Source organism: Chiloscyllium plagiosum, unplaced genomic scaffold, assembly GCF_037043375.1.
Source record: "Chiloscyllium plagiosum isolate Xiang-an unplaced genomic scaffold, Cpla_swu_hap1 HiC_scaffold_7, whole genome shotgun sequence".
In the NCBI taxonomy this organism is placed as follows: domain Eukaryota; kingdom Metazoa; phylum Chordata; class Chondrichthyes; order Orectolobiformes; family Hemiscylliidae; genus Chiloscyllium; species Chiloscyllium plagiosum.
Window position 1 is genome coordinate 118,248,407 of NW_028270145.1, and position 26,756 is coordinate 118,275,162.

Genomic DNA, 26,756 nt, shown 5'->3' on the forward strand with positions numbered 1-26,756 from the left:
CCAGTGAGAGTCTGAGTGTGGGGGGGACTGTACACCAGTGAGGATCAGTGTGTGAGGGACTGTACCCCAGTGAGAGTCAGTGTGTGTGGGAATGTACCCCAGTGAGGGTCAGTGTGTGAGGGACTGTACCCCAGTGAGAGTCAGTGTGTGTGGGACTGTACCCCAGTGAGAGTCAGTCTGTGTGGGATTGTACCCCAGTGAGAGTCTGTGTGTGCGTGACTGTACCCCAGTAAGAGTCAGTGTGTGTGGGACTGTACCCCAGTGAGAGTCAGTGTGTGTGGGACTGTACCCCAGTGAGGGTCAGTGTGTGTTTGAGCTGTACCCCAGTGAGGGTCTGTGTGTCGGGGAATGTACCCCAGTGAGAGTCAGTGTGTGTGGGACTGTACCCCAGTGAAGGTCAGTGTGTGTGGGGGTGTACACCAGTGAGGGTCAGTGTGTGTGGGACTGTACCCCAGTGAGGGTCAGTGTGTGTGGGAGTGTACCCCAGTGAGGGTCAGTGCGTGTGGGAGTGTACCCCAGTGAGAGTCAGTGTGTGTGGGACTGTACCCCAGTGAGAGTTAGTGTGTGTGAGAGTGTACCCCAGTGAGAGTCGGTGTGTGTAGGACTGTACCCAGTGAGAGTCAGTGTGTGTGGGAGTGTACCCCAGTGAGAGTCTGGGTATGTGGGAGTGTACCCCAGTAAGAGTCAGTGTGTGTGGGACTGTACCCCAGTGAGAGTCAGTGTGTGTGGGACTGTACCCCAGTGAGGGTCAGTGTGTGTTTGAGCTGTACCCCAGTGAGGGTCTGTGTGTGAGGGAATGTACCCCAGTGAGAGTCAGTGTGTGTGGGACTGTACCCCAGTGAAGGTCAGTGTGTGTGGGGGTGTACCCCAGTGAGGGTCAGTGTGTGTGGGAGTGTACCCCAGTGAGGGTCAGTGTGTATGGGAGTGTACCCCAGTGAGAGTCAGTGCGTGTGGGAGTGTACCCCAGTGAGAGTCAGTGTGTGTGGGACTGTACCCCAGTGAGAGTCAGTGTGTGTGGGACTGTACCCGAGTGAGAGTCAGTGTGTGTGGGAGTGTACCCCAGTGAGAGTCAGTGTGTGTGGGACTGTACCCCAGTGAGAGTCAGTGTGTGTGGGAGTGTATCTCAGTGAGAGTCAGTGTGTGTGGGACTGTACCCCAGTGAGAGTCAGTGTGTGTGGGAGTGTACCTCAGTGAGAATCAGTGTGTGTGGGACTGTACACCAGTGAGAGTCTGTGTGTGGGGGGGACTATACCCCAGTGAGAGTCAGTGTGTGTGGGAGTGTACCCCAGTGAGAGTCTGTGTGTGTGGGAGTGTACCTCAGTGAGAATCAGTGTGTGTGGGACTGTACCCCAGTGAGAGTCTGTGTGTGGGGGGGACTGTACCCCAGTGAGGGTCAGTGTGTGTGGGACTGCACCCCAGTGAGAGTCAGTGTGTTTGGGACTGTACCCCAGTGAGAGTCTGAGTGTGGGGGGGACTGTACCCCAGTGAGGATCAGTGTGTGAGGGACTGTACCCCAGTGAGAGTCAGTGTGTGTGGGAATGTACCCCAGTGAGGGTCAGTGTGTGAGGGACTGTACCCCAGTGAGAGTCAGTGTGTGTGGGACTGTACCCCAGTGAGAGTCAGTCTGCGTGGGATTGTACCCCAGTGAGAGTCTGTGTGTGCGTGACTGTACCCCAGTAAGAGTCAGTGTGTGTGGGACTGTACCCCAGTGAGAGTCAGTGTGTGTGGGACTGTACCCCAGTGAGGGTCAGTGTGTGTTTGAGCTGTACCCCAGTGAGGGTCTGTGTGTCGGGGAATGTACCCCAGTGAGAGTAATTGTGTGTGGGACTGTACCCCAGTGAAGGTCAGTGTGTGTGGGGGTGTACCCCAGTGAGGGTCAGTGTGTGTGGGACTGTACCCCAGTGAGGGTCAGTGTGTGTGGGCGTGTACCCCAGTGAGGGTCAGTGCGTGTGGGAGTGTACCCCATTGAGAGTCAGTGTGTGTGGGACTGTACCCCAGTGAGAGTTAGTGTGTGTGAGAGTGTACCCCAGTGAGAGTCGGTGTGTGTAGGACTGTACCCAGTGAGAGTCAGTGTGTGTGGGAGTGTACCCCAGTGAGAGTCAGTGTGTGTGGGACTGTACCCCAGTGAGAGTCAGTGTGTGTTTGAGCTGTACCCCAGTGAGGGTCAGTGCGTGTGGGAGTGTACCCCATTGAGAGTCAGTGTGTGTGGGACTGTACCCCAGTGAGAGTTAGTGTGTGTGAGAGTGTACCCCAGTGAGAGTCGGTGTGTGTAGGACTGTACCCAGTGAGAGTCAGTGTGTGTGGGAGTGTACCCCAGTGAGAGTCAGTGTGTGTGGGACTGTACCCCAGTGAGAGTCAGTGTGTGTTTGAGCTGTACCCCAGTGAGAGTCAGTGTGTGTGGGAATGTACCCCAGTGAGAGTCAGTGTGTGTGGGACTGTACCCCAGTGAAGGTCAGTGTGTGTGGGGGTGTACCCCAGTGAGGGTCAGTGTGCGTGGGACTGTACCCCAGTGAGGGTCAGTGTGTGTGGGAGTGTACCCCAGTGAGGGTCAGTGCGTGTGGGAGTGTACCCCAGTGAGAGTCAGTGTGTGTGGGACTGTACCCCAGTGAGAGTTAGTGTGTGTGAGAGTGTACCCCAGTGAGAGTCGGTGTGTGTCGGACTGTACCCAGTGAGAGTCAGTGTGTGTGGGAGTGTACCCCAGTGAGAGTCAGTGTGTGTGGGAGTGTTCCCCAGTGAGAGTCAGTGTGTGTGGGAGTGTACCCCAGTGTGAGTCAGTGTGCCTGGGAGTGTACCCCAGTGAGAGTCAGTGTGTGTGGGACTGTACCCCAGAGAGTGTCAGTGTGTGTAGGACTGTGCCACAGTGAGGGCCACTGTGTGTTGGTCTGTAAGCCAGTGAGAGTCAGTGTGTGTGGGACTGTACCCCAGTGAGAGTTAGTGTGTGTGGGACTGTACCCCAGTGAGAGTTAGTGTGTGTGGGATGTACCCCAGTGAAAGTCAGTGTGTGTGGGAGTGTATCCCAGTGAGGGTCAGTGTGTGAGGGACTGTACCCCAGTGAGAGTCAGTGTGTGTGGGACTGTACCCCAGTGAGTGTCAGTCTGTGTGGGGTTGTACCCCAGTGAGAGTCTGTGTGTGTGGGATTGTACCCCAGTGAGAGTCAATGTGTGTGGGACTGTACCCCAGTGAGAGTCAGTCTGTGTGGGATTGTACCCCAGTGAGAGTCTGTGTGTGTGGGATGTACCCCAGTGAGAGTTAGTGTGTGTGGGAGTGTAACCCAGTGAGGGTCAGTGTGTGTGGGAGTGTACCCCAGTGAGGGTCCGGGTGTGTGGGACTGTACCCCAGTGAGTGTCAGTGTGTGTGGGAGTGTACCCCAGTGAAAGTCAGTGTGTGTGGGAATGTACCCCAGTGAGGGTCAGTGTGTGAGGGACTGTACCCCAGTGAGAGTCAGTGTGTGTGGGACTGTACCCCAGTGAGAGTCAGTGTATGTGGGACTGTACCCCAGTGAGGGTCAGTGTGTGTTTGAGCTGTACCCCAGTGAGGGTCTGTGTGTGAGGGAATGTACCCCAGTGAGAGTCAGTGTGTGTGGGACTGTACCCCAGTGAAGGTCAGTGTGTGTGGGAGTGTACCCCAGTGAGGGTCAGTGTGTGTGGGAGTGTACCCCAGTGAGAGTCAGTGCGTGTGGGAGTGTACCCCAGTGAGAGTCAGTGTGTGTGGGACTGTACCCCAGTGAGAGTCAGTGTGTGTGGGACTGTACCCGAGTGAGAGTCAGTGTGTGTGGGAGTGTACCCCAGTGAGAGTCAGTGTGTGTGGGACTGTACCCCAGTGAGAGTCAGTGTGTGTGGGAGTGTATCTCAGTGAGAGTCAGTGTGTGTGGGACTGTACCCCAGTGAGAGTCAGTGTGTGTGGGAGTGTACCTCAGTGAGAATCAGTGTGTGTGGGACTGTACCCCAGTGAGAGTCTGTGTGTGGGGGGGACTATACCCCAGTGAGAGTCAGTGTGTGTGGGAGTGTACCCCAGTGAGAGTCTGTGTGTGTGGGAGTGTACCTCAGTGAGAATCAGTGTGTGTGGGACTGTACCCCAGTGAGAGTCTGTGTGTGGGGGGGACTGTACCCCAGTGAGGGTCAGTGTGTGTGGGACTGCACCCCAGTGAGAGTCAGTGTGTTTGGGACTGTACCCCAGTGAGAGTCTGAGTGTGGGGGGGACTGTAACCCAGTGAGGATCAGTGTGTGAGGGACTGTACCCCAGTGAGAGTCAGTGTGTGTGGGAATGTACCCCAGTGAGGGTCAGTGTGTGAGGGACTGTACCCCAGTGAGAGTCAGTGTGTGTGGGACTGTACCCCAGTGAGAGTCAGTGTGTGTGGGATTGTACCCCAGTGAGAGTCTGTGTGTGCGTGACTGTACCCCAGTAAGAGTCAGTGTGTGTGGGACTGTACCCCAGTGAGAGTCAGTGTGTGTGGGACTGTACCCCAGTGAGGGTCAGTGTGTGTTTGAGCTGTACCCCAGTGAGGGTCTGTGTGTCGGGGAATGTACCCCAGTGAGAGTAATTGTGTGTGGGACTGTACCCCAGTGAAGGTCAGTGTGTGTGGGGGTGTATCCCAGTGAGGGTCAGTGTGTGTGGGACTGTACCCCAGTGAGGGTCAGTGTGTGTGGGCGTGTACCCCAGTGAGGGTCAGTGCGTGTGGGAGTGTACCCCAGTGAGAGTCTGGGTGTGTGGGAGTGTACCGCAGTAAGAGTCAGTGTGTGTGGGACTGTACCCCAGTGAGAGTCAGTGTGTGTGGGACTGTACCCCAGTGAGAGTCAGTGTGTGTTTGAGCTGTACCCCAGTGAGGGTCTGTGTGTGAGGGAATGTACCCCAGTGAGAGTCAGTGTGTGTGGGACTGTACCCCAGTGAAGGTCAGTGTGTGTGGGGGTGTACCCCAGTGAGGGTCAGTGTGCGTGGGACTGTACCCCAGTGAGGGTCAGTGTGTGTGGGAGTGTACCCCAGTGAGGGTCAGTGCGTGTGGGAGTGTACCCCAGTGAGAGTCAGTGTGTGTGGGACTGTACCCCAGTGAGAGTTAGTGTGTGTGAGAGTGTACCCCAGTGAGAGTCGGTGTGTGTAGGACTGTACCCAGTGAGAGTCAGTGTGTGTGGGAGTGTACCCCAGTGAGAGTCAGTGTGTGTGGGAGTGTTCCCCAGTGAGAGTCAGTGTGTGTGGGAGTGTACCCCAGTGTGAGTCAGTGTGCCTGGGAGTGTACCCCAGTGAGAGTCAGTGTGTGTGGGACTGTACCCCAGAGAGTGTCAGTGTGTGTAGGACTGTGCCACAGTGAGGGCCACTGTGTGTTGGTCTGTAAGCCAGTGAGAGTCAGTGTGTGTGGGACTGTACCCCAGTGAGAGTTAGTGTGTGTGGGACTGTACCCCAGTGAGAGTTAGTGTGTGTGGGATGTACCCCAGTGAAAGTCAGTGTGTGTGGGAGTGTATCCCAGTGAGGGTCAGTGTGTGAGGGACTGTACCCCAGTGAGAGTCAGTGTGTGTGGGACTGTACCCCAGTGAGTGTCAGTCTGTGTGGGATTGTACCCCAGTGAGAGTCTGTGTGTGTGGGATTGTACCCCAGTGAGAGTCAATGTGTGTGGGACTGTACCCCAGTGAGAGTCAGTCTGTGTGGGATTGTACCCCAGTGAGAATCTGTGTGTGTGGGATGTACCCCAGTGAGAGTTAGTGTGTGTGGGAGTGTAACCCAGTGAGGGTCAGTGTGTGTGGGAGTGTACCCCAGTGAGGGTCCGGGTGTGTGGGACTGTACCCCAGTGAGAGTCAGTGTGTGTGGGAGTGTACCCCAGTGAAAGTCAGTGTGTGTGGGAATGTACCCCAGTGAGGGTCAGTGTGTGAGGGACTGTACCCCAGTGAGAGTCAGTGTGTGTGGGACTGTACCCCAGTGAGAGTCAGTGTATGTGGGACTGTACCCCAGTGAGGGTCAGTGTGTGTTTGAGCTGTACCCCAGTGAGGGTCTGTGTGTGAGGGAATGTACCCCAGTGAGAGTCAGTGTGTGTGGGACTGTACCCCAGTGAAGGTCAGTGTGTGTGGGAGTGTACCCCAGTGAGGGTCAGTGTGTGTGGGACTGTACCCCAGTGAGGGTCAGTGTGTGTGGGACTGTACCCCAGTGAGAGTTAGTGTGTGTGAGAGTGTACCCCAGTGAGAGTCGGTGTGTGTAGGACTGTACCCAGTGAGAGTCAGTGTGTGTGGGAGTGTACCCCAGTGAGAGTTAGGGTGTGTGGGAGTGTACACCAGTGAGGGTCAGTTTGTGTGGGACTGTACCCCAGTGAGAGTCAGTGTGTGTGGGAGTGTACCACAGTGAGAGTCAGTGTGTGTGGGAGTGTACCCCAGTGTGAGTCAGTGTGCCTGGGAGTGTACCCCAGTGAGAGTCAGTGTGTGTGGGACTGTACCCCAGAGAGTGTCAGTGTGTGTAGGACTGTGCCACAGTGAGGGCCACTGTGTGTTGGTCTGTACGCCAGTGAGAGTCAGTGTGTGTGGGACTGTACCCCAGTGAGAGTTAGTGTGTGCGGGACTGTACCCCAGTGAGGGTCAGTGTGTGTAGGACTGTACCCCAGTGAGAGTTAGTGTGTGTTTGAGCTGTACCCCAGTGAGGGTCTGTGTGTGAGGGAATGTACCCCAGTGAGAGTCAGTGTGTGTGGGACTGTACCCCAGTGAAGGTCAGTGTGTGTGGGGGTGTACCCCAGTGAGGGTCAGTGTGTGTGGGACTGTACCCCAGTGAGGGTCAGTGTGTGTGGGAGTGTACCCCAGTGAGGGTCAGTGCGTGTGGGAGTGTACCCCAGTGAGAGTCAGTGTGTGTGGGATGTACCCCAGTGAGAGTGAGTGTGTGTGGGAGTGTAACCCAGTGAGGGTCAGTGTGTGTGGGAGTGTACCCCAGTGAGGGTCCGGGTGTGTGGGACTGTACCCCAGTGAGAGTCAGTGTGTGTGGGAGTGTACCCCAGTGAAAGTCAGTGTGTGTGGGAATGTACCCCAGTGTGGGTCAGTGTGTGAGGGACTGTACCCCAGTGAGAGTCAGTGTGTGTGGGACTGTACCCCAGTGAGAGTTAGTGTGTGTGGGACTGTACCCCAGTGAGAGTTAGTGTGTGTGGGAGTGTATCCCAGTGAGGGTCAGTGTGTGAGGGACTGTACCCCAGTGAGAGTCAGTGTGTGTGGGACTGTACCCCAGTGAGAGTCAGTCTGTGTGGGATTGTACCCCAGTGAGAGTCTGTGTGTGTGGGATTGTACCCCAGTGAGAGTCAGTGTGTGTGGGATTGTACCCCAGTGAGAGTCTGTGTGTGTGGGAATGTACCCCAGTGTGGGTCAGTGTGTGAGGGACTGTACCCCAGTGAGAGTCAGTGTGTGTGGGACTGTACCCCAGTGAGAGTTAGTGTGTGTGGGACTGTACCCCAGTGAGAGTTAGTGTGTGTGGGAGTGTATCCCAGTGAGGGTCAGTGTGTGAGGGACTGTACCCCAGTGAGAGTCAGTGTGTGTGGGACTGTACCCCAGTGAGAGTCAGTCTGTGTGGGATTGTACCCCAGTGAGAGTCTGTGTGTGTGGGATTGTACCCCAGTGAGAGTCAGTCTGTGTGGGATTGTACCCCAGTGAGAGTCTGTGTGTGTGGGATGTACCCCAGTGAGAGTCTGTGTGTGTGGGACTGTACCCCAGTGAGGGTCAGTGTGTGTTTGAGCTGTACCCCAGTGAGGGTCTGTGTGTGAGGGAATGTACCCCAGTGAGAGTCAGTGTGTGTGGGACTGTACCCCAGTGAAGGTCAGTGTGTGTGGGGGTGTACCCCAGTGAGGGTCAGTGTGTGTGGGACTGTACCCCAGTGAGGGTCAGTGTGTGTGGGAGTGTACCCCAGTGAGAGTCAGTGCGTGTGGGAGTGTACCCCAGTGAGAGTCAGTGTGTGTGGGACTGTACCCCAGTGAGAGTCAGTGTGTGTGGGACTGTACCCCAGTGAGAGTCAGTGTGTGTGGGACTGTACCCCAGTGAGAGTCAGTGTGTGTGGGAGTGTACCCCAGTGAGAGTCAGTGTGTGTGGGACTGTACCCCAGTGAGAGTCAGTGTGTGTGGGACTGTACCCCAGTGAGAGTCAGTGTGTGTGGGACTGTACCCCAGTGAGAGTCAGTGTGTGTGGGAGTGTACCTCAGTGAGAATCAGTGTGTGTGGGACTGTACCCCAGTGAGAGTCTGTGTGTGGGGGGGACTATACCCCAGTGAGAGTCAGTGTGTGTGGGAGTGTACCTCAGTGAGAGTCTGTGTGTGTGGGAGAGTACCTCATTGAGAATCAGTGTGTGTGGGACTGTACCCCATTGAGAGTCTGTGTGTGGGGGGGACTGTACCCCAGTGAGGGTCAGTGTGTGTGGGACTGCACCCCAGTGAGAGTCAGTGTGTTTTGGACTGTACCCCAGTGAGAGTCTGAGTGTGGGGGGGACTGTACACCAGTGAGGATCAGTGTGTGAGGGACTGTACCCCAGTGAGAGTCAGTGTGTGTGGGAATGTACCCCAGTGAGGGTCAGTGTGTGAGGGACTGTACCCCAGTGAGAGTCAGTGTGTGTGGGACTGTACCCCAGTGAGAGTCAGTCTGTGTGGGATTGTACCCCAGTGAGAGTCTGTGTGTGCGTGACTGTACCCCAGTAAGAGTCAGTGTGTGTGGGACTGTACCCCAGTGAGAGTCAGTGTGTGTGGGACTGTACCCCAGTGAGGGTCAGTGTGTGTTTGAGCTGTACCCCAGTGAGGGTCTGTGTGTCGGGGAATGTACCCCAGTGAGAGTCAGTGTGTGTGGGACTGTACCCCAGTGAAGGTCAGTGTGTGTGGGGGTGTACCCCAGTGAGGGTCAGTGTGTGTGGGACTGTACCCCAGTGAGGGTCAGTGTGTGTGGGCGTGTACCCCAGTGAGGGTCAGTGCGTGTGGGATTGTACCCCAGTGAGAGTCAGTGTGTGTGGGACTGTACCCCAGTGAGAGTTAGTGTGTGTGAGAGTGTACCCCAGTGAGAGTCGGTGTGTGTAGGACTGTACCCAGTGAGAGTCAGTGTGTGTGGGAGTGTACCCCAGTGAGAGTCTGGGTGTGTGGGAGTGTACCCCAGTAAGAGTCAGTGTGTGTGGGAATGTACCCCAGTGAGAGTCAGTGTGTGTGGGACTGTACCCCAGTGAGGGTCAGTGTGTGTTTGAGCTGTACCCCAGTGAGGGTCTGTGTGTGAGGGAATGTACCCCAGTGAGAGTCAGTGTGTGTGGGACTGTACCCCAGTGAAGGTCAGTGTGTGTGGGGGTGTAACCCAGTGAGGGTCAGTGTGCGTGGGACTGTACCCCAGTGAGGGAGTGTGTGTGGGAGTGTACCACAGTGAGGGTCAGTGCGTGTGGGAGTGTACCCCAGTGAGAGTCAGTGTGTGTGGGACTGTACCCCAGTGAGAGTTAGTGTGTGTGAGAGTGTACCCCAGTGAGAGTCGGTGTGTGTAGGACTGTACCCAGTGAGAGTCAGTGTGTGTGGGAGTGTACCCCAGTGAGAGTCAGTGTGTGTGGGGGTGTTCCCCAGTGAGAGTCAGTGTGTGTGGGAGTGTACCCCAGTGTGAGTCAGTGTGCCTGGGAGTGTACCCCAGTGAGAGTCAGTGTGTGTGGGACTGTACCCCAGAGAGTGTCAGTGTGTGTAGGACTGTGCCACAGTGAGGGCCACTGTGTGTTGGGCTGTACGCCAGTGAGAGTCAGTGTGTGTGGGACTGTACCCCAGTGAGAGTTAGTGTGTGTAGGACTGTACCCCAGTGAGAGTTAGTGTGTGTGGGATGTACCCCAGTGAAAGTCAGTGTGTGTGGGAGTGTATCCCAGTGAGGGTCAGTGTGTGAGGGACTGTACCCCAGTGAGAGTCAGTGTGTGTGGGACTGTACCCCAGTGAGAGTCAGTCTGTGTGGGATTGTACCCCAGTGAGAGTCTGTGTGTGTGGGATTGTACCCCAGTGAGAGTCAGTGTGTGTGGGACTGTACACCAGTGAGAGTCAGTCTGTGTGGGATTGTACCCCAGTGAGAGTCTGTGTGTGTGGGATGTACCCCAGTGAGAGTTAGTGTGTGTGGGAGTGTAACCCAGTGAGGGTCAGTGTGTGTGGGAGTGTACCCCAGTGAGGGTCCGGGTGTGTGGGACTGTACCCCAGTGAGAGTCAGTGTGTGTGGGAGTGTACCCCAGTGAAAGTCAGTGTGTGTGGGAATGTACCCCAGTGAGAGTCAGTCTGTGTGGGATTGTACCCCAGTGAGAGTCTGTGTGTGCGCGACTGTACCCCAGTAAGAGTCGGTGTGTGTGGGACTGTACCCCAGTGAGGGTCAGTGTGTGTGGGAGTGTACCCCAGTGAGAGTCAGTGTGTGTGGGACTGTACCCCAGTGAGGGTCAGTGTGTGAGGGACTGTACCCCAGTGAGAGTCAGTGTGTGTGGGACTGTACCCCAGTGAGGGTCAGTGTGTGAGGGACTGTACCCCAGTGAGAGTCAGTGTGTGTGGGACTGTACCCCAGTGAGAGTCAGTGTGTGTGGGACTGTACCCCAGTGAGGGTCAGTGTGTGTTTGAGCTGTACCCCAGTGAGGGTCTGTGTGTGAGGGAATGTACCCCAGTGAGAGTCAGTGTGTGTGGGACTGTACCCCAGTGAAGGTCAGTGTGTGTGGGGGTGTACCCCAGTGAGGGTCAGTGTGTGTGGGACTGTACCCCAGTGAGGGTCAGTGTGTGTGGGAGTGTACCCCAGTGAGGGTCAGTGCGTGTGGGAGTGTACCCCAGTGAGAGTCAGTGTGTGTGGGACTGTACCCCAGTGAGAGTCGGTGTGTGTAGGACTGTACCCAGTGAGAGTCAGTGTGTGTGGGAGTGTACCCCAGTGAGAGTCAGGGTGTGTGGAAGTGTACACCAGTGAGGGTCAGTTTGTGTGGGACTGTACCCCAGTGAGAGTCAGTGTGTGTGGGAGTGTTCCCCAGTGAGAGTCAGTGTGTGTGGGAGTGTACCCCAGTGTGAGTCAGTGTGCCTGGGAGTGTACCCCAGTGAGAGTCAGTGTGTGTGGGACTGTACCCCAGAGAGTGTCAGTGTGTGTAGGACTGTGCCACAGTGAGGGCCACTGTGTGTTGGTCTGTACGCCAGTGAGAGTCAGTGTGTGTGGGACTGTACCCCAGTGAGAGTTAGTGTGTGTGGGACTGTACCCCAGTGAGAGTCAGTGTGTGTAGGACTGTACCCCAGTGAGAGTTAGTGTGTGTTTGAGCTGTACCCCAGTGAGGGTCTGTGTGTGAGGGAATGTACCCCAGTGAGAGTCAGTGTGTGTGGGACTGTACCCCAGTGAAGGTCAGTGTGTGTGGGGGTGTACACAAGTGAGGGTCAGTGTGTGTGGGACTGTACCCCAGTGAGAGTCAGTCTGTGTGGGATTGTACCCCAGTGAGAGTCTGTGTGTGTGGGATTGTACCCCAGTGAGAGTCAGTGTGTGTGGCACTGTACCCCAGTGAGAGTCAGTCTGTGTGGGATTGTACCCCAGTGAGAGTCTGTGTGTGTGGGATGTACCCCAGTGAGAGTTAGTGTGTGTGGGAGTGTAACCCAGTGAGGGTCAGTGTGTGTGGGAGTGTACCCCAGTGAGGGTCCGGGTGTGTGGGACTGTACCCCAGTGAGAGTCAGTGTGTGTGGGAGTATACCCCAGTGAAAGTCAGTGTGTGTGGGAATGTACCCCAGTGAGGGTCAGTGTGTGAGGGACTGTACCCCAGTGAGAGTCAGTGTGTGTGGGACTGTACCCCAGTGAGAGTCAGTCTGTGTGGGATTGTACCCCAGTGAGAGTCTGTGTGTGCGCGACTGTACCCCAGTGAGAGTCAGTGTGTGAGGGACTGTACCCCAGTGAGGGTCAGTGTGTGTTTGAGCTGTACCCCAGTGAGGGTCTGTGTGTGAGGGAATGTACCCCAGTGAGAGTCAGTGTGTGTGGGACTGTACCCCAGTGAAGGTCAGTGTGTGTGGGGGTGTACCCCAGTGAGGGTCAGTGTGTGTGGGACTGTACCCCAGTGAGGGTCAGTGTGTGTGGGAGTGTACCCCAGTGAGGGTCAGTGCGTGTGGGAGTGTACCCCAGTGAGAGTCAGTGTGTTTGGGACTGTACCCCAGTGAGAGTTAGTGTGTGTGAGAGTGTACCCCAGTGAGAGTCGGTGTGTGTAGGACTGTACCCAGTGAGAGTCAGTGTGTGTGGGAGTGTACCCCAGTGAGAGTCAGGGTGTGTGGGAGTGTACACCAGTGAGGGTCAGTTTGTGTGGGACTGTACCCCAGTGAGAGTCAGTGTGTGTGGGAGTGTTCCCCAGTGAGAGTCAGTGTGCCTGGGAGTGTACCCCAGTGAGAGTCAGTGTGTGTGGGACTGCACCCCAGAGAGTGTCAGTGTGTGTAGGACTGTGCCACAGTGAGGGCCACTGTGTGTTGGTCTGTACGCCAGTGAGAGTCAGTGTGTGTGGGACTGTACCCCAGTGAGAGTTAGTGTGTGTGGGACTGTACCCCAGTGAGAGTCAGTGTGTGTAGGACTGTACCCCAGTGAGAGTTAGTGTGTGTGGGATGTACCCCAGTGAAAGTCAGTGTGTGTGGGACTGTATCCCAGTGAGGGTCAGTGTGTGAGGGACTGTACCCCAGTGACAGTCTGTGTGTGTGCAACTGTACCCCAGTGAGAGTCAGTGCGTGTGGTACTGTGCCCCAGTGAGAGACAGTGAGTGGGGGAGTGTACCCCAGTGAGCGTCAGTGTGTGTGATACTGTACCCCAGTGAGAGTCCGTGTGTGAGGGACTGTACCCCAGTGAGGATCAGTGAGAGTGTGGGACTGTAGCACAGTCAGAGTCCGTGTGTGAGGGACTGTACCTCAGTGAGGGTAAGTGCGGGTGTGACTGTACCCCAGTGAGAGTCAGTGTGTGCGGGAGTGTACCCCAGTGAGAGTCGGTGTGTGGGGGACTGTACCCCAGTGAGAGTCAGTGTGTGTGGGACTGTACCCCAGTGACGGTCAGTGTGTGGGGGAATGTATTCCAATGAGAGTCAGTGTGTGTGGGACTGTACCCCAGTGTCAGTCTGTGTGTGTGCGACTGTACCCCTGTCAGAGTCAGTGCGTGTGGTACTGTGCCCCAGTGAGAGTCAGTGAGTGTGGGAGTGTATCCCAGTGTGCGTCAGTGTGTGTGGTACTGTACCACAGTGAGAGTCAGTGTGTGAGGGACTGTACCCCAGTGAGGGTCTGTGTGTGAGGGACTGTAAACCAGTGAGGGTCAGTGCGGGTGTGACTGTACCTCAGTGTGAGTCAGTGTGTGTGGGAGTGTACCACACTGAGGGGCAGTGGATGTGGGAGCGTACCCAAGTGAGAGTCAGTGTGTGGGGGACTGTACCCCAGTGAGAGTCAGTGTGTGTGGGAGTGTACCCCAGTGAGAGTCAGTGTGTGTGGAGGCTGTACCCCAGTGAGAGTCAGTGTGTGGGACTGTACCCCAGTGAGAGTCAGTGTGTGTGGGACTGTACCCCAGTGACAGTCTGTGTGTGAGGGACTGTACACCAGTGAGGGTCAGTGCGGGTTTGACTGTACACTAGTGTGAGTCAGTGTGTGTGGGAGTTTACCACACTGAGGGGCAGTGGATGTGGGAGCGTACCCCAGTGAGAGTTAGTGTGTGGGGGACTGTACCCCAGTGAGGGTCAGTGTGTGTCGGAGTGTACCCCAGTGTGAGTCAGTGTGTGTGGGAGGGTACCCCAGTGAGGGTCAGTGTGTGTGGGTGTGTACACCAGTGAGAGCCATTGTGTGTGGGAGTGTACCCCAGTGAGGGTCAGTGTGTGTGGGAGTGTACCCCAGTGAGTGTCAGTGTGTATGGGACTGCACCCTAGTGAGGGTCAGTGTGTGTGGGACTGTACCCCAGTAAAGGTCAGTGTGTGTGGGACTGTACACGAGTGAGTGTCAGTGTATGTGGGACTGTACCCCAGTAAAGGTCAGTGTACGTGGGAGTGTACACGAGTGAGTGTCAGTGTGTGTGGGACTGTACCCCAGTGAGGGTCAGTGTGTGTGGGACTGTCCAAGAGTGAGTGTCAGTGTGTGTGGGACTGTACCCCAGTGAGAGTCAGTGTGTGTGGGACTGTGCCCCAGTGAAAGTCAGTGTGTGTGGGAGTGTACCCCAGTGAGAGTCAGTGTGTGTGGGAGTGTACCCCAGAGAGGGTCAGTGTGTTTGGGAGTGTACCCCAGTGAGAGTCAGTGTGTGTGGGACTGTACCCCAGTGAGGGTGAGTGTGTGGGACTGTACCCCAGTGAAAGTCAATGTGTGTGGGACTGTGCCCCAGTAAAGGTCAGTGTGTGTGGGAGTGTACCACATTGAGAGTCAGGGTGTGTGGGAGTGTACCCCATAGAGGGTTAGTGTGTTTGGGAGTGTACCACAGTGAGAGTCAGTGTTAGTGGGACTGTACCCCAGTGAGAGTCAGGGTGTGTGGGAGTGTACCCCAGTGAGAGTCAGTGTGTGTGGGACTGTACCCCAGTGAGAGTCAGTGTCTGTGGGACTGTTTCTCAGTGAGAATCTGTGTGTGTGGGAGTGCACCCCAGTGTGAGTCAGTATGTGTGGGAGTGTCCCAAAGAGAGCGTCAGTGTGTGTGGGACTGTACCCCAGTGAGAGTCAGTGTGTGTGGAACTGTTACCCAGTGAGAGTCAGTGTGTGTGGGAGTGTACCCCAGTGAGAGTCAGTGTGGGTGGGAGTGTAACCCTGTGAGAGTCAGTCTGTGTGGGACTGCATCCCAGTGAGAGTCAGTGTGTGTGGGAGTGTAACCCAGTGAGAGTCAGTGTGCCTGGGAGTGTACCCCAGTGAGAGTCAGTGTGTGTGGGAGTGTACCCCAGTGAGCGTCAGTGTGTGTGGGAGTGTAACCCAGTGAGAGTCAGTCTGTGTGGGACTGTATCCCAGTGAGGGTTAGTGTGTGTGGGAGTGTACACCAGTGAGGGTCAGTGTGTGTGTGACTGTACCATTGTGAGGGGCAGTGTGTGTTGGTCTGTGCCCCAGTGAGAGTCACTGTGTGTGGGACATTACCACAGTGAGAGTCTGTGTGTGTGCGACTGTACCCCAGTGAGAGTCAGTGTGCGTGGGAGTGTACCCCAGTGAGAGTCAGTCTGTGAGGAACTGTACCCCAGTGAGAGTCAGTGTGTGTGGGACTCTACCCCAGTGAGAGTCAGTGTGTGTGGTACTGTATGCCAGTGAAAATCAGTGTGTGTGGGAGTGTACCCCAGTGAGGGTCAGTGTGTGTGGGAGTGTACCCCAGTGAGAGTCAGTATGTTGGCGAGTGTACCCCAGTGAGAGTCAGTGTGTGTGGGAGTGTACCCCAGTGAGGGTCAGTGTGTGTGGGACTGTACTCCAGTGAGAGTCAGTGTGCGTGTGAGTGTACCCCAGTGAGGTTCAGTGTGTGTGGGAGTGTGCCCCAGTGAGAGTAAGTGTATATGGGACTGTTTCTCAGTGAGAGTCTGTGTGTGTGGGCCTGTACCCCAGTGAGAGTCAGTGTGTGTAGGAGTCTACCCCAGTGAGAGTCAGTGTGTGTGGGACTGTACCCCAGTGAGAGTCAGGGTGTGTGGGAGTGTACCCCAGAGAGAGTCAGTGTGTTTGGGAGTGTACCACAGTGAGAGTCAGTGGGTGTGGGACTGTACCCCAGTGAGGGTCAGTGTGTGTGGGAGTATACCCCAGTGAGGGTCAGTGTGTGTGGGAGTATACCCCAGTGAGGTTCAGTGTGTGTGGGAGTGTACCCCAGTGAGGGACAGTGTGTGAGGGACTGTACCCCAGTGAGAGTCTGTGTGTGTGGGAGTGTACCCCAGTGAGAGTCAGTGTGTGTGGGAGTGTACCCCAGTGAGAGTCATTGTGTGTAGAACTGTACCCCAGTGTGAGTCAGTATGTGTGGGACTGTACCCCAGTGAGGGTCAGTGTGTGTGGGAGTGTACCCCAGTGTGAGTCAGTGTGTGTGGGACTGTACCCCAGTGAGGACTAGTGTGTGTGGTAGTGTACCCCAGTGTGAGTCAGTGTGTGTGGCACTGTACCCCAGTGAGGGTCAGTGTGTGTGGGTGTGCACCCCAGTGTGAGTCAGTATGTGTGGGAGTGTGCCCCAGTGAGAGTCAGTGTGTGTACGACTGTACCCCAGTGAGAGTCAGTGTGTGTGGGAGTGTACCCCAGTGTGAGTCAGTGTGTGTGGCACTGTACCCCAGTGAGGGTCAGTGTGTGTGTGGGAGTGTACCCCAGTGAGAGTCAGTGTGTGTGGTTGTGTAACCCAGTGAGAGTCAGTGTGTGTGGGAGTGCACCCCAGTGTGAGTCAGTATGTGTGGGAGTGTGCCCCAGTGAGAGTCAGTGTGTGTATGACTGTACCCCAGTGAGAGTCAGTGTGTGTGGGAGTGTACCCGAGTGTGAGTCAGTGTGTGTGGGAGTGTACCACAGTGAGGGTCAGTGTGTGTGGGGGTGTACCCCAGTGAGAGTCAGTGTGTGTGGGACTGTACCCCAGTGAGCATCAGTGTGTGTGGGTGTGTACACCAGTGAGAGTCAGTGTGTGTGGGACTGTCCCCCAGTGAAGGTCAGTGTGTGTGGGAGTGTACCCCAGTGAGGGTCAGTGTCTGAGGGACTGTACCCCAGTGACAGTCTGTGTGTGTGCGACTGTACCCCAGTCAGAGTCAGTGCGTGTGGTACTGTGCCCCAGTGAGAGTCAGTGAGTGTGGGAGTGTATCCCAGTGTGCGTCAGTGTGTGTGGTACTGTACCCCAGTGAGAGTCAGTGTGTGAGGGACTGGACCCCAGTGAGAGTCAGTGAGTGTGTGGGACTGTACCCCAGTGACAGTCTGTGTGTGAGGGACTGTAAACCAGTGAGGGTCAGTGCGGGTGTGACTGTACCTCAGTGTGAGTCAGTGTGTGTGGGAGTGTACCACACTGAGGGGCAGTGGATGTGGGAGCGTACCCAAGTGAGAGTCAGTGTGTGGGGGACTGGACCCCAGTGAGGGTCAGTGTGTGTGGGACTGTACCCCAGTGACAGTCTGTGTGTGAGGGACTGTACACCAGTGAGGGTCAGTGCGGGTTTGACTGTACCCTAGTGTGAGTCAGTGTGTGTGGGAGTGTACCCCAGTGAGAGTCAGTGTGTGTGGGACTGTACCCCAGTGAGGGTCAGTGTGTGTGGGTGTGTACACCAGTGAGAGCCATTGTGTGTGGGAGTGTACCCCAGTGAGAGTCAGTGTGTGTGGGAGTGTACCCCAGTGAGTGTCAGTGTGTATGGGACTGCACCCTAGTGAGGGTCAGTGTGTGTGGGACTGGACCCCAGTGAGAGTCAGTGAGTGTGTGGGACTGTACCCCAGTGACAGTCTGTGTGTGAGGGACTGTAAACCAGTGAGGGTCAGTGCGGGTGTGACTGTACCTCAGTGTGAGTCAGTGTGTGTGGGAGTGTACCACACTGAGGGGCAGTGGATGTGGGAGCGTACCCAAGTGAGAGTCAGTGTGTGGGGGACTGGACCCCAGTGAGGGTCAGTGTGTGTGGGACTGTACCCCAGTGACAGTCTGTGTGTGAGGGACTGTACACCAGTGAGGGTCAGTGCGGGTTTGACTGTACCCTAGTGTGAGTCAGTGTGTGTGGGAGTGTACCCCAGTGAGAGTCAGTGTGTGTGGGAGTGTACCCCAGTGAGGGTCAGTGTGTGTGGGTGTGTACACCAGTGAGAGCCATTGTGTGTGGGAGTGTACCCCAGTGAGAGTCAGTGTGTATGGGACTGCACCCTAGTGAGGGTCAGTGTGTGTGGGACTGTACCCCAGTAAAGGTCAGTGTATGTGGGAGTGTACACGAGTGAGTGTCAGTGTGTGTGGGACTGTACACGAGTGAGTGTCAGTGTGTGTGGGAGTGTACCCCAGTGAGAGTCAGGTTGTGTGGGAGTGTACCCCAGTGAGGGTCAGTGTGTGTGGGAGTATACCCCAGTGAGGGTCAGTGTGTTTGGGAGTGTACCCCAGTGAGAGTCAGTGGGTGTGGGACTGGACCCCAGTGAGGGTCAGTGTGTGGGACTGTACCCCAGTGAAAGTCAATGTGTGTGGGAGTGTACCACAGTGAGAGTCAGCGTGTGTGGAACTGTACCCCAGTGTGAGTCAGTATGTGTGGGAGTGTACCACACTGAGGGGCAGTGGATGTGGGAGCGTACCCCAGTGAGAGTCAGTGTGTGGGGGACTGTACACGAGTGAGAGTCAGTGTCTGTGGGACTGTACCCTAGTGAGAGTCAGTGTGTGTGGGACTGTACCCCAGTAAAGGTCAGTGTGTGTGGGAGTGTACCACAGTGAGGGTCAGTGTGTGTGACTGTACCCCTGTGTGAGTCAGTGTGTGTGGGAGTGTACCACACTGAGGGGCAGTGGATGTGGGAGTGTACCACAATGAGGGTCAGTGTGTGTAGGACTGTACACGAGTGAGAGTCAGTGTGTGTGGGAGTGCACCCCAGTGTGAGTCAGTATGTGTGGGAGTGTACCCCAGTGAGAGTCAGTCTGTGTGGGACTGTATCCCAGTGAGAGTCAGTGTGTGTGGGAGTATACCCCAGTGAGGGTCAGTGTGTGCGGGAGTATACCCCAGTGAGAGTCAGTGTATGTGGGAGTGTAACCCAGTGAGAGTCAGTCTGTGTGGGACTGTATCCCAGTGAGAGTCAGTGTGTGTGGGAGTATACCCCAGTGTGAGTCAGTGTGTGATGGAGTGTACCAAAGAGAGCGTCAGTGTGTGTGGGACTGTACCCCAGTGAGAGTCAGTGTGTGTGGGAGTGTACACCAGTGAGAGTCAATGTGTGTGGGAGTATACCCCAGTGTGAGTCAGTGTGTGTGGGAGTGTACCCCAGTGAGAGTCAGTGTGTGTGGGAGTGTACCCCAGTGAGAGTCAGTGTGTGTGGGAGTGTACCCCAGTGAGGGTCAGTGTGTGTGGGAGTGTACACCAGTGAGAGTCAATGTGTGTGGGAGTATACCCCAGTGAGAGTCAATGTGTGTGGGAGTATACCCCAGTGAGAGTCAGTGTGTGTGGGACTGTACCCCAGTGAGAGTCAGTGTGTGTGGGAGTGTACCCCAGTGAGAGTCAGTGTGTGTGGGAGTGTACCCCAGTGAGCGTCAGTGTGTGTGGGAGTGTAACCCAGTGAGAGTCAGTCTGTGTGGGACTGTATCCCAGTGAGGGTTAGTGTGTGTGGGAGTGTACACCAGTGAGAGTCAATGTGTGTGGGAGTATACCCCAGTGTGAGTCAGTGTGTGATGGAGTGTACCCCAGTGAGGTTCAGTGTGTGTGTGACTGTACCCCAGTGAGAGTCAGTGTGCGTGGGAGTGTACCCCAGTGAGGGCCAGTGTGTGTGGAACTGTACCCCAGTGAGGGTCAGTGTGTGTGGGACTGTGCCCCAGTGAGTGTCAGTGTGCGTGGGAGTGTACCCCAGTGAGAGTCAGTCTGTGAGGATCTGTACCCCAGTGAGAGTCAGTGTGTGTGGGACTCTACCCCAGTGAGAGTCAGTGTGTGTGGTACTGTATGCCAGTGAAAGTCAGTGTGTGTGGGAGTGTACCCCAGTGAGGGTCAGTGTGTGTTGGCGAGTGTACCCCAGTGAGAGTCAGTGTGTGTGGGAGTGTACCCCAGTGAGGGTCAGTGTGTGTGGGACTGTACTCAAGTGAGAGTCAGTGTGCGTGGGACTGTACCCCAGTGAGAGTCATTGTGTGTGGGACTGTATCCCAGTGAGAGTCAGTGTGTGTGAGGGACTGTACCCTAGTGAGATTCAGTGTGTGTGGGACTGTACCCCAGTGAGAGTCAGTGTGTGTGGGAGTGTACCACAGTGAGGGTCAGTGTGTGTGGGGGTGTACCACAGTGAGAGTCAGTGGGTGTGGGACTGTACCCCAGTGAGAGTCAGTCTGTGTGGGACTGTATCCCAGTGAGAGTTAGTGTGTGTGGGAGTTTCCCCCAGTGTGCGTCAGTGTGTGATGGAGTGTACCAAAGAGAGCGTCAGTGTGTGTGGGACTGTACCCCAGTGAGGTTCAGTGTGTGTGGGACTGTACCATTGTGAGGAGCAGTGTGTGTTGGTCTGTGCCCCAGTGAGAGTCAATGTGTGCGGGACTTTACCACAGTGAGAGTCTGTGTGTGTGCGACTGTACCCCAGTGAGAGTCAGTGTGCGTGGGAGTGTACCCCAGTGAGGGCCAGTGTGTGTGGGACTGTACCCCAGTGAGGGTCAGTGTGTGTGGGACTGTGCCCCAGTGAGTGTCAGTGTGCGTGGGAGTGTACCCCAGTGAGAGTCAGTCTGTGAGGAACTGTACCCCAGTGAGAGTCAGTGTGTGTGGGACTCTACCCCAGTGAGTCAGTGTGTGTGGTACTGTATGCCAGTGAAAGTCAGTGTGTGTGGGAGTGTACCCCAGTGAGGGTCAGTGTGTGTGGGAGTGTACCCCAGTGAGAGTCAGTGTGTGTGGGACTGTTTCCCAGTGAGAGTCAGTGTGTGTGGGACTGTACCCCAGTGAGAGTCAGTGTGTTGGCGAGTGTCTCCCAGTGAGAGTCAGTGTGTGTGGGAGTGTACCCCAGTGAGAGTCAGTGTGTTGGCGAGTGTACCCCAGTGAGAGTCAGTGTGTGTGGGAGTGTACCCCAGTGAGGGTCAGTGTGTGTGGGACTGTACTCCAGTGAGAGTCAGTGTGCGTGGGACTGTACCCCAGTGAGAGTCATTGGGTGTGGGACTGTATCCCAGTGAGAGTCAGTGTGTGTGAGGGACTGTACCCTAGTGAGAGTCAGTGTGTGTACGACTGTACCCCAGTGAGAGTCAGTGTGTGTGGGAGTGTACCCCAGTGGGAGTCAGCGTGTGTGGGAGTGTACCACAGTGAGGGTCAGTGTGTGTGGGGGTGTACCCCAGTGAGCGTCAGTGTGTGTGGGAGTGTAACCCAGTGAGAGTCAGTCTGTGTGGGACTGTATCCCAATGAGGGTTAGTGTGTGTGGGAGTTTCCCCCAGTGTGCGTCAGTGTGTGATGGAGTGTACCAAAGAGAGCGTCAGTGTGTGTGGGACTGTACCCCAGTGAGGTTCAGTGTGTGTGGGACAGTACCATTGTGAGGGGCAGTGTGTGTTGGTCTGTGCCCCAGTGAGAGTCAATGTGTGCGGGACTTTACCACAGTGAGAGTCTGTGTGTGTGCGACTGTACCCCAGTGAGAGTCAGTGTGCGTGGGAGTGTACCCCAGTGAGGGCCAGTGTGTGTGGGACTGTACCCCAGTGAGGGTCAGTGTGTGTGGGACTGTGCCCCAGTGAGTGTCAGTGTGCGTGGGAGTGTACCCCAGTGAGAGTCAGTCTGTGAGGAACTGTACCCCAGTGAGAGTCAGTGTGTGTGGGACTCTACCCCAGTGAGTCAGTGTGTGTGGTACTGTATGCCAGTGAAAGTCAGTGTGTGTGGGAGTGTACCCCAGTGAGGGTCAGTGTGTGTGGGAGTGTACCCCAGTGAGAGTCAGTGTGTGTGGGACTGTTTCCCAGTGAGAGTCAGTGTGTGTGGGACTGTACCCCAGTGAGAGTCAGTGTGTTGGCGAGTGTCTCCCAGTGAGAGTCAGTGTGTGTGGGAGTGTACCCCAGTGAGAGTCAGTGTGTTGGCGAGTGTACCCCAGTGAGAGTCAGTGTGTGTGGGAGTGTACCCCAGTGAGGGTCAGTGTGTGTGGGACTGTACTCCAGTGAGAGTCAGTGTGCGTGGGACTGTACCCCAGTGAGAGTCATTGGGTGTGGGACTGTATCCCAGTGAGAGTCAGTGTGTGTGAGGGACTGTACCCTAGTGAGAGTCAGTGTGTGTACGACTGTACCCCAGTGAGAGTCAGTGTGTGTGGGAGTGTACCCCAGTGGGAGTCAGCGTGTGTGGGAGTGTACCACAGTGAGGGTCAGTGTGTGTGGGGGTGTACCCCAGTGAGCGTCAGTGTGTGTGGGAGTGTAACCCAGTGAGAGTCAGTCTGTGTGGGACTGTATCCCAATGAGGGTTAGTGTGTGTGGGAGTTTCCCCCAGTGTGCGTCAGTGTGTGATGGAGTGTACCAAAGAGAGCGTCAGTGTGTGTGGGACTGTACCCCAGTGAGGTTCAGTGTGTGTGGGACAGTACCATTGTGAGGGGCAGTGTGTGTTGGTCTGTGCCCCAGTGAGAGTCAATGTGTGCGGGACTTTACCACAGTGAGAGTCTGTGTGTGTGCGACTGTACCCCAGTGAGAGTCAGTGTGCGTGGGAGTGTTCCCCAGTGAGGGCCAGTGTGTGTGGGACTGTACCCCAGTGAGGGTCAGTGTGTGTGGGACTGTGCCCCAGTGAGTGTCAGTGTGCGTGGGAGTGTACCCCAGTGAGAGTCAGTCTGTGAGGAACTGTACCCCAGTGAGAGTCAGTGTGTGTGGGACTGTATGCCAGTGAAAGTCAGTGTGTGTGGGAGTGTACCCCAGTGAGGGTCAGTTTGTGTGGGAGTGTACCCCAGTGAGAGTCAGTGTGTTGGCGAGTGTACCCCAGTGAGAGTCAGTGTGTGTGGGACTGTACCCCAGTGAGAGTCAGTGTGTATGGGACTTTACCCCAGTGATGGTCAGTGTGTGTGTGACTGTACCATAGTGAGGTGCAGTGTGTGTTGATCTGTGCCCCAGTGAGAGTCAATGTGTGTGGGACTGTACCACAGTGAGTGTCTGTGTGTGTGCGACTGTACCCCAGTGAGAGTCAGAGTGTGTGGGAGTGTACCCCAGTCAGTGTCAGAGTGCGAGGGACTGTACTTCAGTGAGAGTCTTTGTGTGTTCGACTGTACCCCAGTGAGGGTCAGTGTGTGTGGGAGTATACCTCAGTGAGGGTCAGTGTGTGTAGGACTGTACCCCAGTGAGAGTCAGTGTGTGAGGGACTGTACGCCAGTGAGAGTCAGTGTGTGTGGGGGTGTACCCCAGTGAGAGTCAGTGTGTGTGGGACTGTACCCCACTGTGGGTCAGTGTGTGTGCGATTGTACCCCAGTCATTGTTTGTGGGAGTGTACCCCAGTGAGGGTCAGTATATGTGACACAGTACCCCAGTGAGAGTCAGTGTGTGTGGAAGTGTACCTCAGTGAGGGTCAGTGTGTGTGGGAGTGTACGCCAGTGAGAGTCAGTGTGTGTGGGAGTGTAACCCAGTGAGAGTCAGTGTGTGTGGGACTGTACCCCTGTGAGGGTCAGTGTGTTTGGGACTGCACCCCAGTGAGAATCAGTGTGTGTGGGACTGTACCCCAGTGAGGGTCAGTGTGTGTGGGACTGTAACCCAGTGAGGGCCAGTGTGTGGGAGTGTACCCCAGTGAGAGTCAGTATGTGTGGGTGTGTACCCCAGTGAGAGTCAGTGTGTGTGGGAGTGTACCCCAGTGATGGTCAGTGTGCATGTGACTGTACCCTAGTGAGGGTCAGTGCGTGTGGGACTGCACTTCAGTGAGAGTCTGTGTGTGTGCGACTGTACCCCAGTGAGAGTCAGTGTGTGTGGGACTGTACCACAGTGAGAGTCAGTGTGTGTGGGACTGTACCCCAGTGAGAGTCAGTGTGTGTGGGACTGTACCACAGTGAGGGTCAGTGTGTGTGGGACTGTACCCAGTGGGAGTCAGTGTGTGTGGGAGTGTACCTCAGTGAGAGTCAGTGTGTGTGGGAGTGTACCCCAGTGAGGGTCAGTGTGTGTGTGAGAGTGTAACCCAGTGAGGGTCAGTGTGTGTGGGGGTGTATCCCTGAAAGGGTCAGTGTGTGTGGCAGTGTACCCCTGTGAGAGTGTGTATGTGTGCGAATGTACCCCAATAAGGGGTATGTGAGTGAACCCAAGTGAGAGTCAGTGTGTGTGGGGGTGTATCCCAGTGAGAGTCAGTGTGCATGGGAGTGTACCCCAGTGAGAGTCAGTGCGTGTGGGAGTGTACCCCAGTGAGAGTCAGTGTGTGTGGGAGTGTACCCCAGTGAGAGTCAGTGTGTGTGGGACTGTACCCCAGTGAGAGTCTGTGTGTGTGCAACTGTACCCCAGTGAGAGTCAGTGTGTGTGGGAGTATACCTCAGTGTGAGTCATTGTGTGTGTGGGAGTGTACCCAAGTTAGAGTCAGTGTGTGTGAGAGTGTACACCAGTGTGTGTCAGTGTGTGTGGGAGTGTACCCCAGTGAGGGTGTGTTTCTCGGAGTGTATCCCAGTGAGGGTCAGTGTGTGTGTGAGTGAACCCAAGTGAGAGTCAGTATGTGTGCGAATGTACCCCACTAAGGGTCAGTGTGTGTGCGACTGTACCCCAGTGAGAGTCAGTGTGTGTGTGAGTGTACCCCAGTGAGAGTCAGTGTGTGTGGGAGTGTACCCCAGTGAGTGACAGTGAACGTGGGAGTGTACACCAGTGAGAGTCAGTGTGTGTGGGAGTGTACCCCGGTGAGGGTCAGTGTGCGTGGGAGTGTACCCCAGTGTGAGTCAGTGTGTGAGGGAGTGTACCACAGAGAGCATCAGTGTGTGTGGGACTGTACCCCAGTGAAGGTCAGTGTGTGTGTGACTATACCATAGTGAGATGCAGTGTGTGTTGATCTGTGCCCCAGTGAGAGTCAATGTGTGTGGGACTGTACCACAGTGAGATTCTGTGTGTGTGCGACTGTACCCCAGTTAGAGTCAGAGTGCGTGGGACAGTTCCCCAGAGAGAGTCAGTCTGTGGGGAATTGTACCCCAGTGAGAGTCTGTGTGTGAGTGACTGTACCCCAGTGAGAGTCTGTGTGTGTGAGACTGTACCCCACTGAGAGTCAGTGTGTGAGTGACTGTACCCCAGTGAGAGTCTGTGTGTGTGAGATTGTACCCCAGTGAGAGTCAATGTGTATGGGACTGTACCCAGTGAGAGTCTGTGTGTGTGAGACTGTACCCCAGTGAGAGTCAGTGTGTGTGGGTGTGTATCCCAGTAAGGGTCAGTGTGTGTGAGAGTGTACCCCAGTGAGAGTGTGTATGTGTGCGAATGTACCCCAATAAGGGTCAGTGTGTGTGGGAGTGTACCCCAGTCAGTGTCAGTGTGCGAGGGACTGTACTCCAATGAGAGTCTTTGTGTGCGCGACTGTACCCCAGTGAGAGTCAGTGTATGTGGGAGTGTACCCCAGTGAGGGTCAGTGTGTGTGGGACTGTACCCCAGTGAGGGTCAGTGTGTGTGTGCGACTGTACCCCAGTGAGAGTCAGTGTGTGTGGGAGTGTACCCCAGTGAGAGTCAGTGTGTGTGGGACTGTACCCCAGTGAGAGTCAGTGTGTATGGGAGTGTACCCCAGTGAGAGTCAGTGTGTGTGGGAGTGTACCCCAGTGAGAGTCAGTGTGTGTGCGACTGTACCCCAGTGAGAGTCAGTGTGTGTGGGAGTGTACCCCAGTGATAGTCAGTGTGTGTGGGACTGTACCCCAGTGAGAGTCAGTGTGTGTGGGACTGTACCCCAGTGAGAGTCAGTGTGTATGGGACTGTACCCAGTGAGAGTCCGTGTGTGTGGGAGTGTACCTCAGTGTGAGTCATTGTGTGTGTGGGAGTGTACCCAAGTTAGAGTCAGTGTGTGTGAGAGTGTACACCAGTGTGTGTCAGTGTGTGTGGGAGTGTACCCCAGTGAGGGTGTGTTTCTCGGAGTGTATCCCAGTGAGGGTCAGTGTGTGTGTGAGTGAACCCAAGTGAGAGTCAGTATGTGTGCGAATGTACCCCACTAAGGGTCAGTGTGTGTGCGAGTGTACCCCAGTCAGTGTCAGTGTGCGAGGGACAGTACTCCAGTGAGAGTCTTTGTGTGCGTGACTGTATCCCAGTGAGAGTCAGTGTATGTGGGAGTGTACCCCAGTGAGAGTCAGTGTGTGTGGGAGTGTACCCCAGTGAGGGTCAGTGTGTGTGGGACTGTACCCCAGTGAGGGTCAGTGTGTGTGGGAGTGTACCCCAGTGAGGGTCAGTGTGTGTGGGAGTATACCCCAGTGAGAGTCAGTGTGAGCGGGACTATACCCTAGTGAGAGACAGTGTGTGTGGGACTGTACCCCAGTGAGGGCCAGTGTGTGTGGGACTGTACCCCAGTGAGGGTCAGTGTGTGTGGGACTGTGCCCCAGTGAGTGTCAGTGTGTGTGGGAGTGTTCCCCAGTGAGAGTCAGTGTGTGTGGGAGTGTACCCCAGTGAGAGTCAGTCTGTGAGGGACTGTACCCCAGTGAGAGTCAGTATGTGTGGGAGGGTACCCCAGTGAGGGTCAGTGTGTCAGGGAATGTACCCCAGTGTGAGTCAGTGTGTGTGGGAGTGTACCCCAGTGAGAGTCAGTCTGTGAGCGACTGTGGGTCAGTGTGTGTGGGACTGTACCCAGTGGGAGTCAGTGTGTGTGGGAGTGTACCCCAGTGAGAGTCAGTGTGTATGGGAGTGTACCCCAGTGAGAGTCAGTGTGTGTGGGAGTGTACCCCAGTGAGAGTCAGTGTGTGTGCGACTGTACCCCAGTGAGAGTCAGTGTGTGTGGGAGTGTACCCCAGTGAGAGTCAGTGTGTGTGGGAGTGTACCCCAGTGAGAGTCAGTGTGTGTGGGACTGTACCCCAGTGAGAGTCAGTGTGTATGGGACTGTACCCAGTGAGAGTCCGTGTGTGTGGGAGTGTACCTCAGTGTGAGTCATTGTGTGTGTGGGAGTGTACCCAAGTTAGAGTCAGTGTGTGTGAGAGTGTACACCAGTGTGTGTCAGTGTGTGTGGGAGTGTACCCCAGTGAGGGTGTGTTTCTCGGAGTGTATCCCAGTGAGGGTCAGTGTGTGGGGGTGTATCCCAGTGAGAGTCAGTGTGTGTGGGAGTGTACCCCAGTGAGAGTCAGTGTGTGTGGGAGTGTACCCCAGTGAGAGTCAGTGTGTGTGGGACTGTACCCCAGTGAGAGTCTGTGTGTGTGCAACTGTACCCCAGTGAGAGTCA

General features: G+C 55.7%; 1 protein-coding gene and 1 long non-coding RNA gene across 3 annotated transcripts in view; both read right to left on the bottom strand.

Moving 5' to 3' along the window:
• The window catches only part of LOC148149685 (SPRY domain-containing protein 3-like), a 1,210,740-nt gene that overhangs the window by 293,254 nt on the left and 890,730 nt on the right, over positions 1–26,756 (bottom strand). The gene's annotated exons all lie outside the window — the stretch shown is intronic.
• On the bottom strand, positions 1,234–15,771 carry LOC148149686 (uncharacterized). The gene is made up of 3 exons (XR_015757564.1): positions 15,757–15,771; positions 3,978–4,041; positions 1,234–1,316 (listed from the first exon to the last, which is right to left on the bottom strand). It is a non-coding gene; the product is annotated as an uncharacterized LOC148149686 (long non-coding RNA).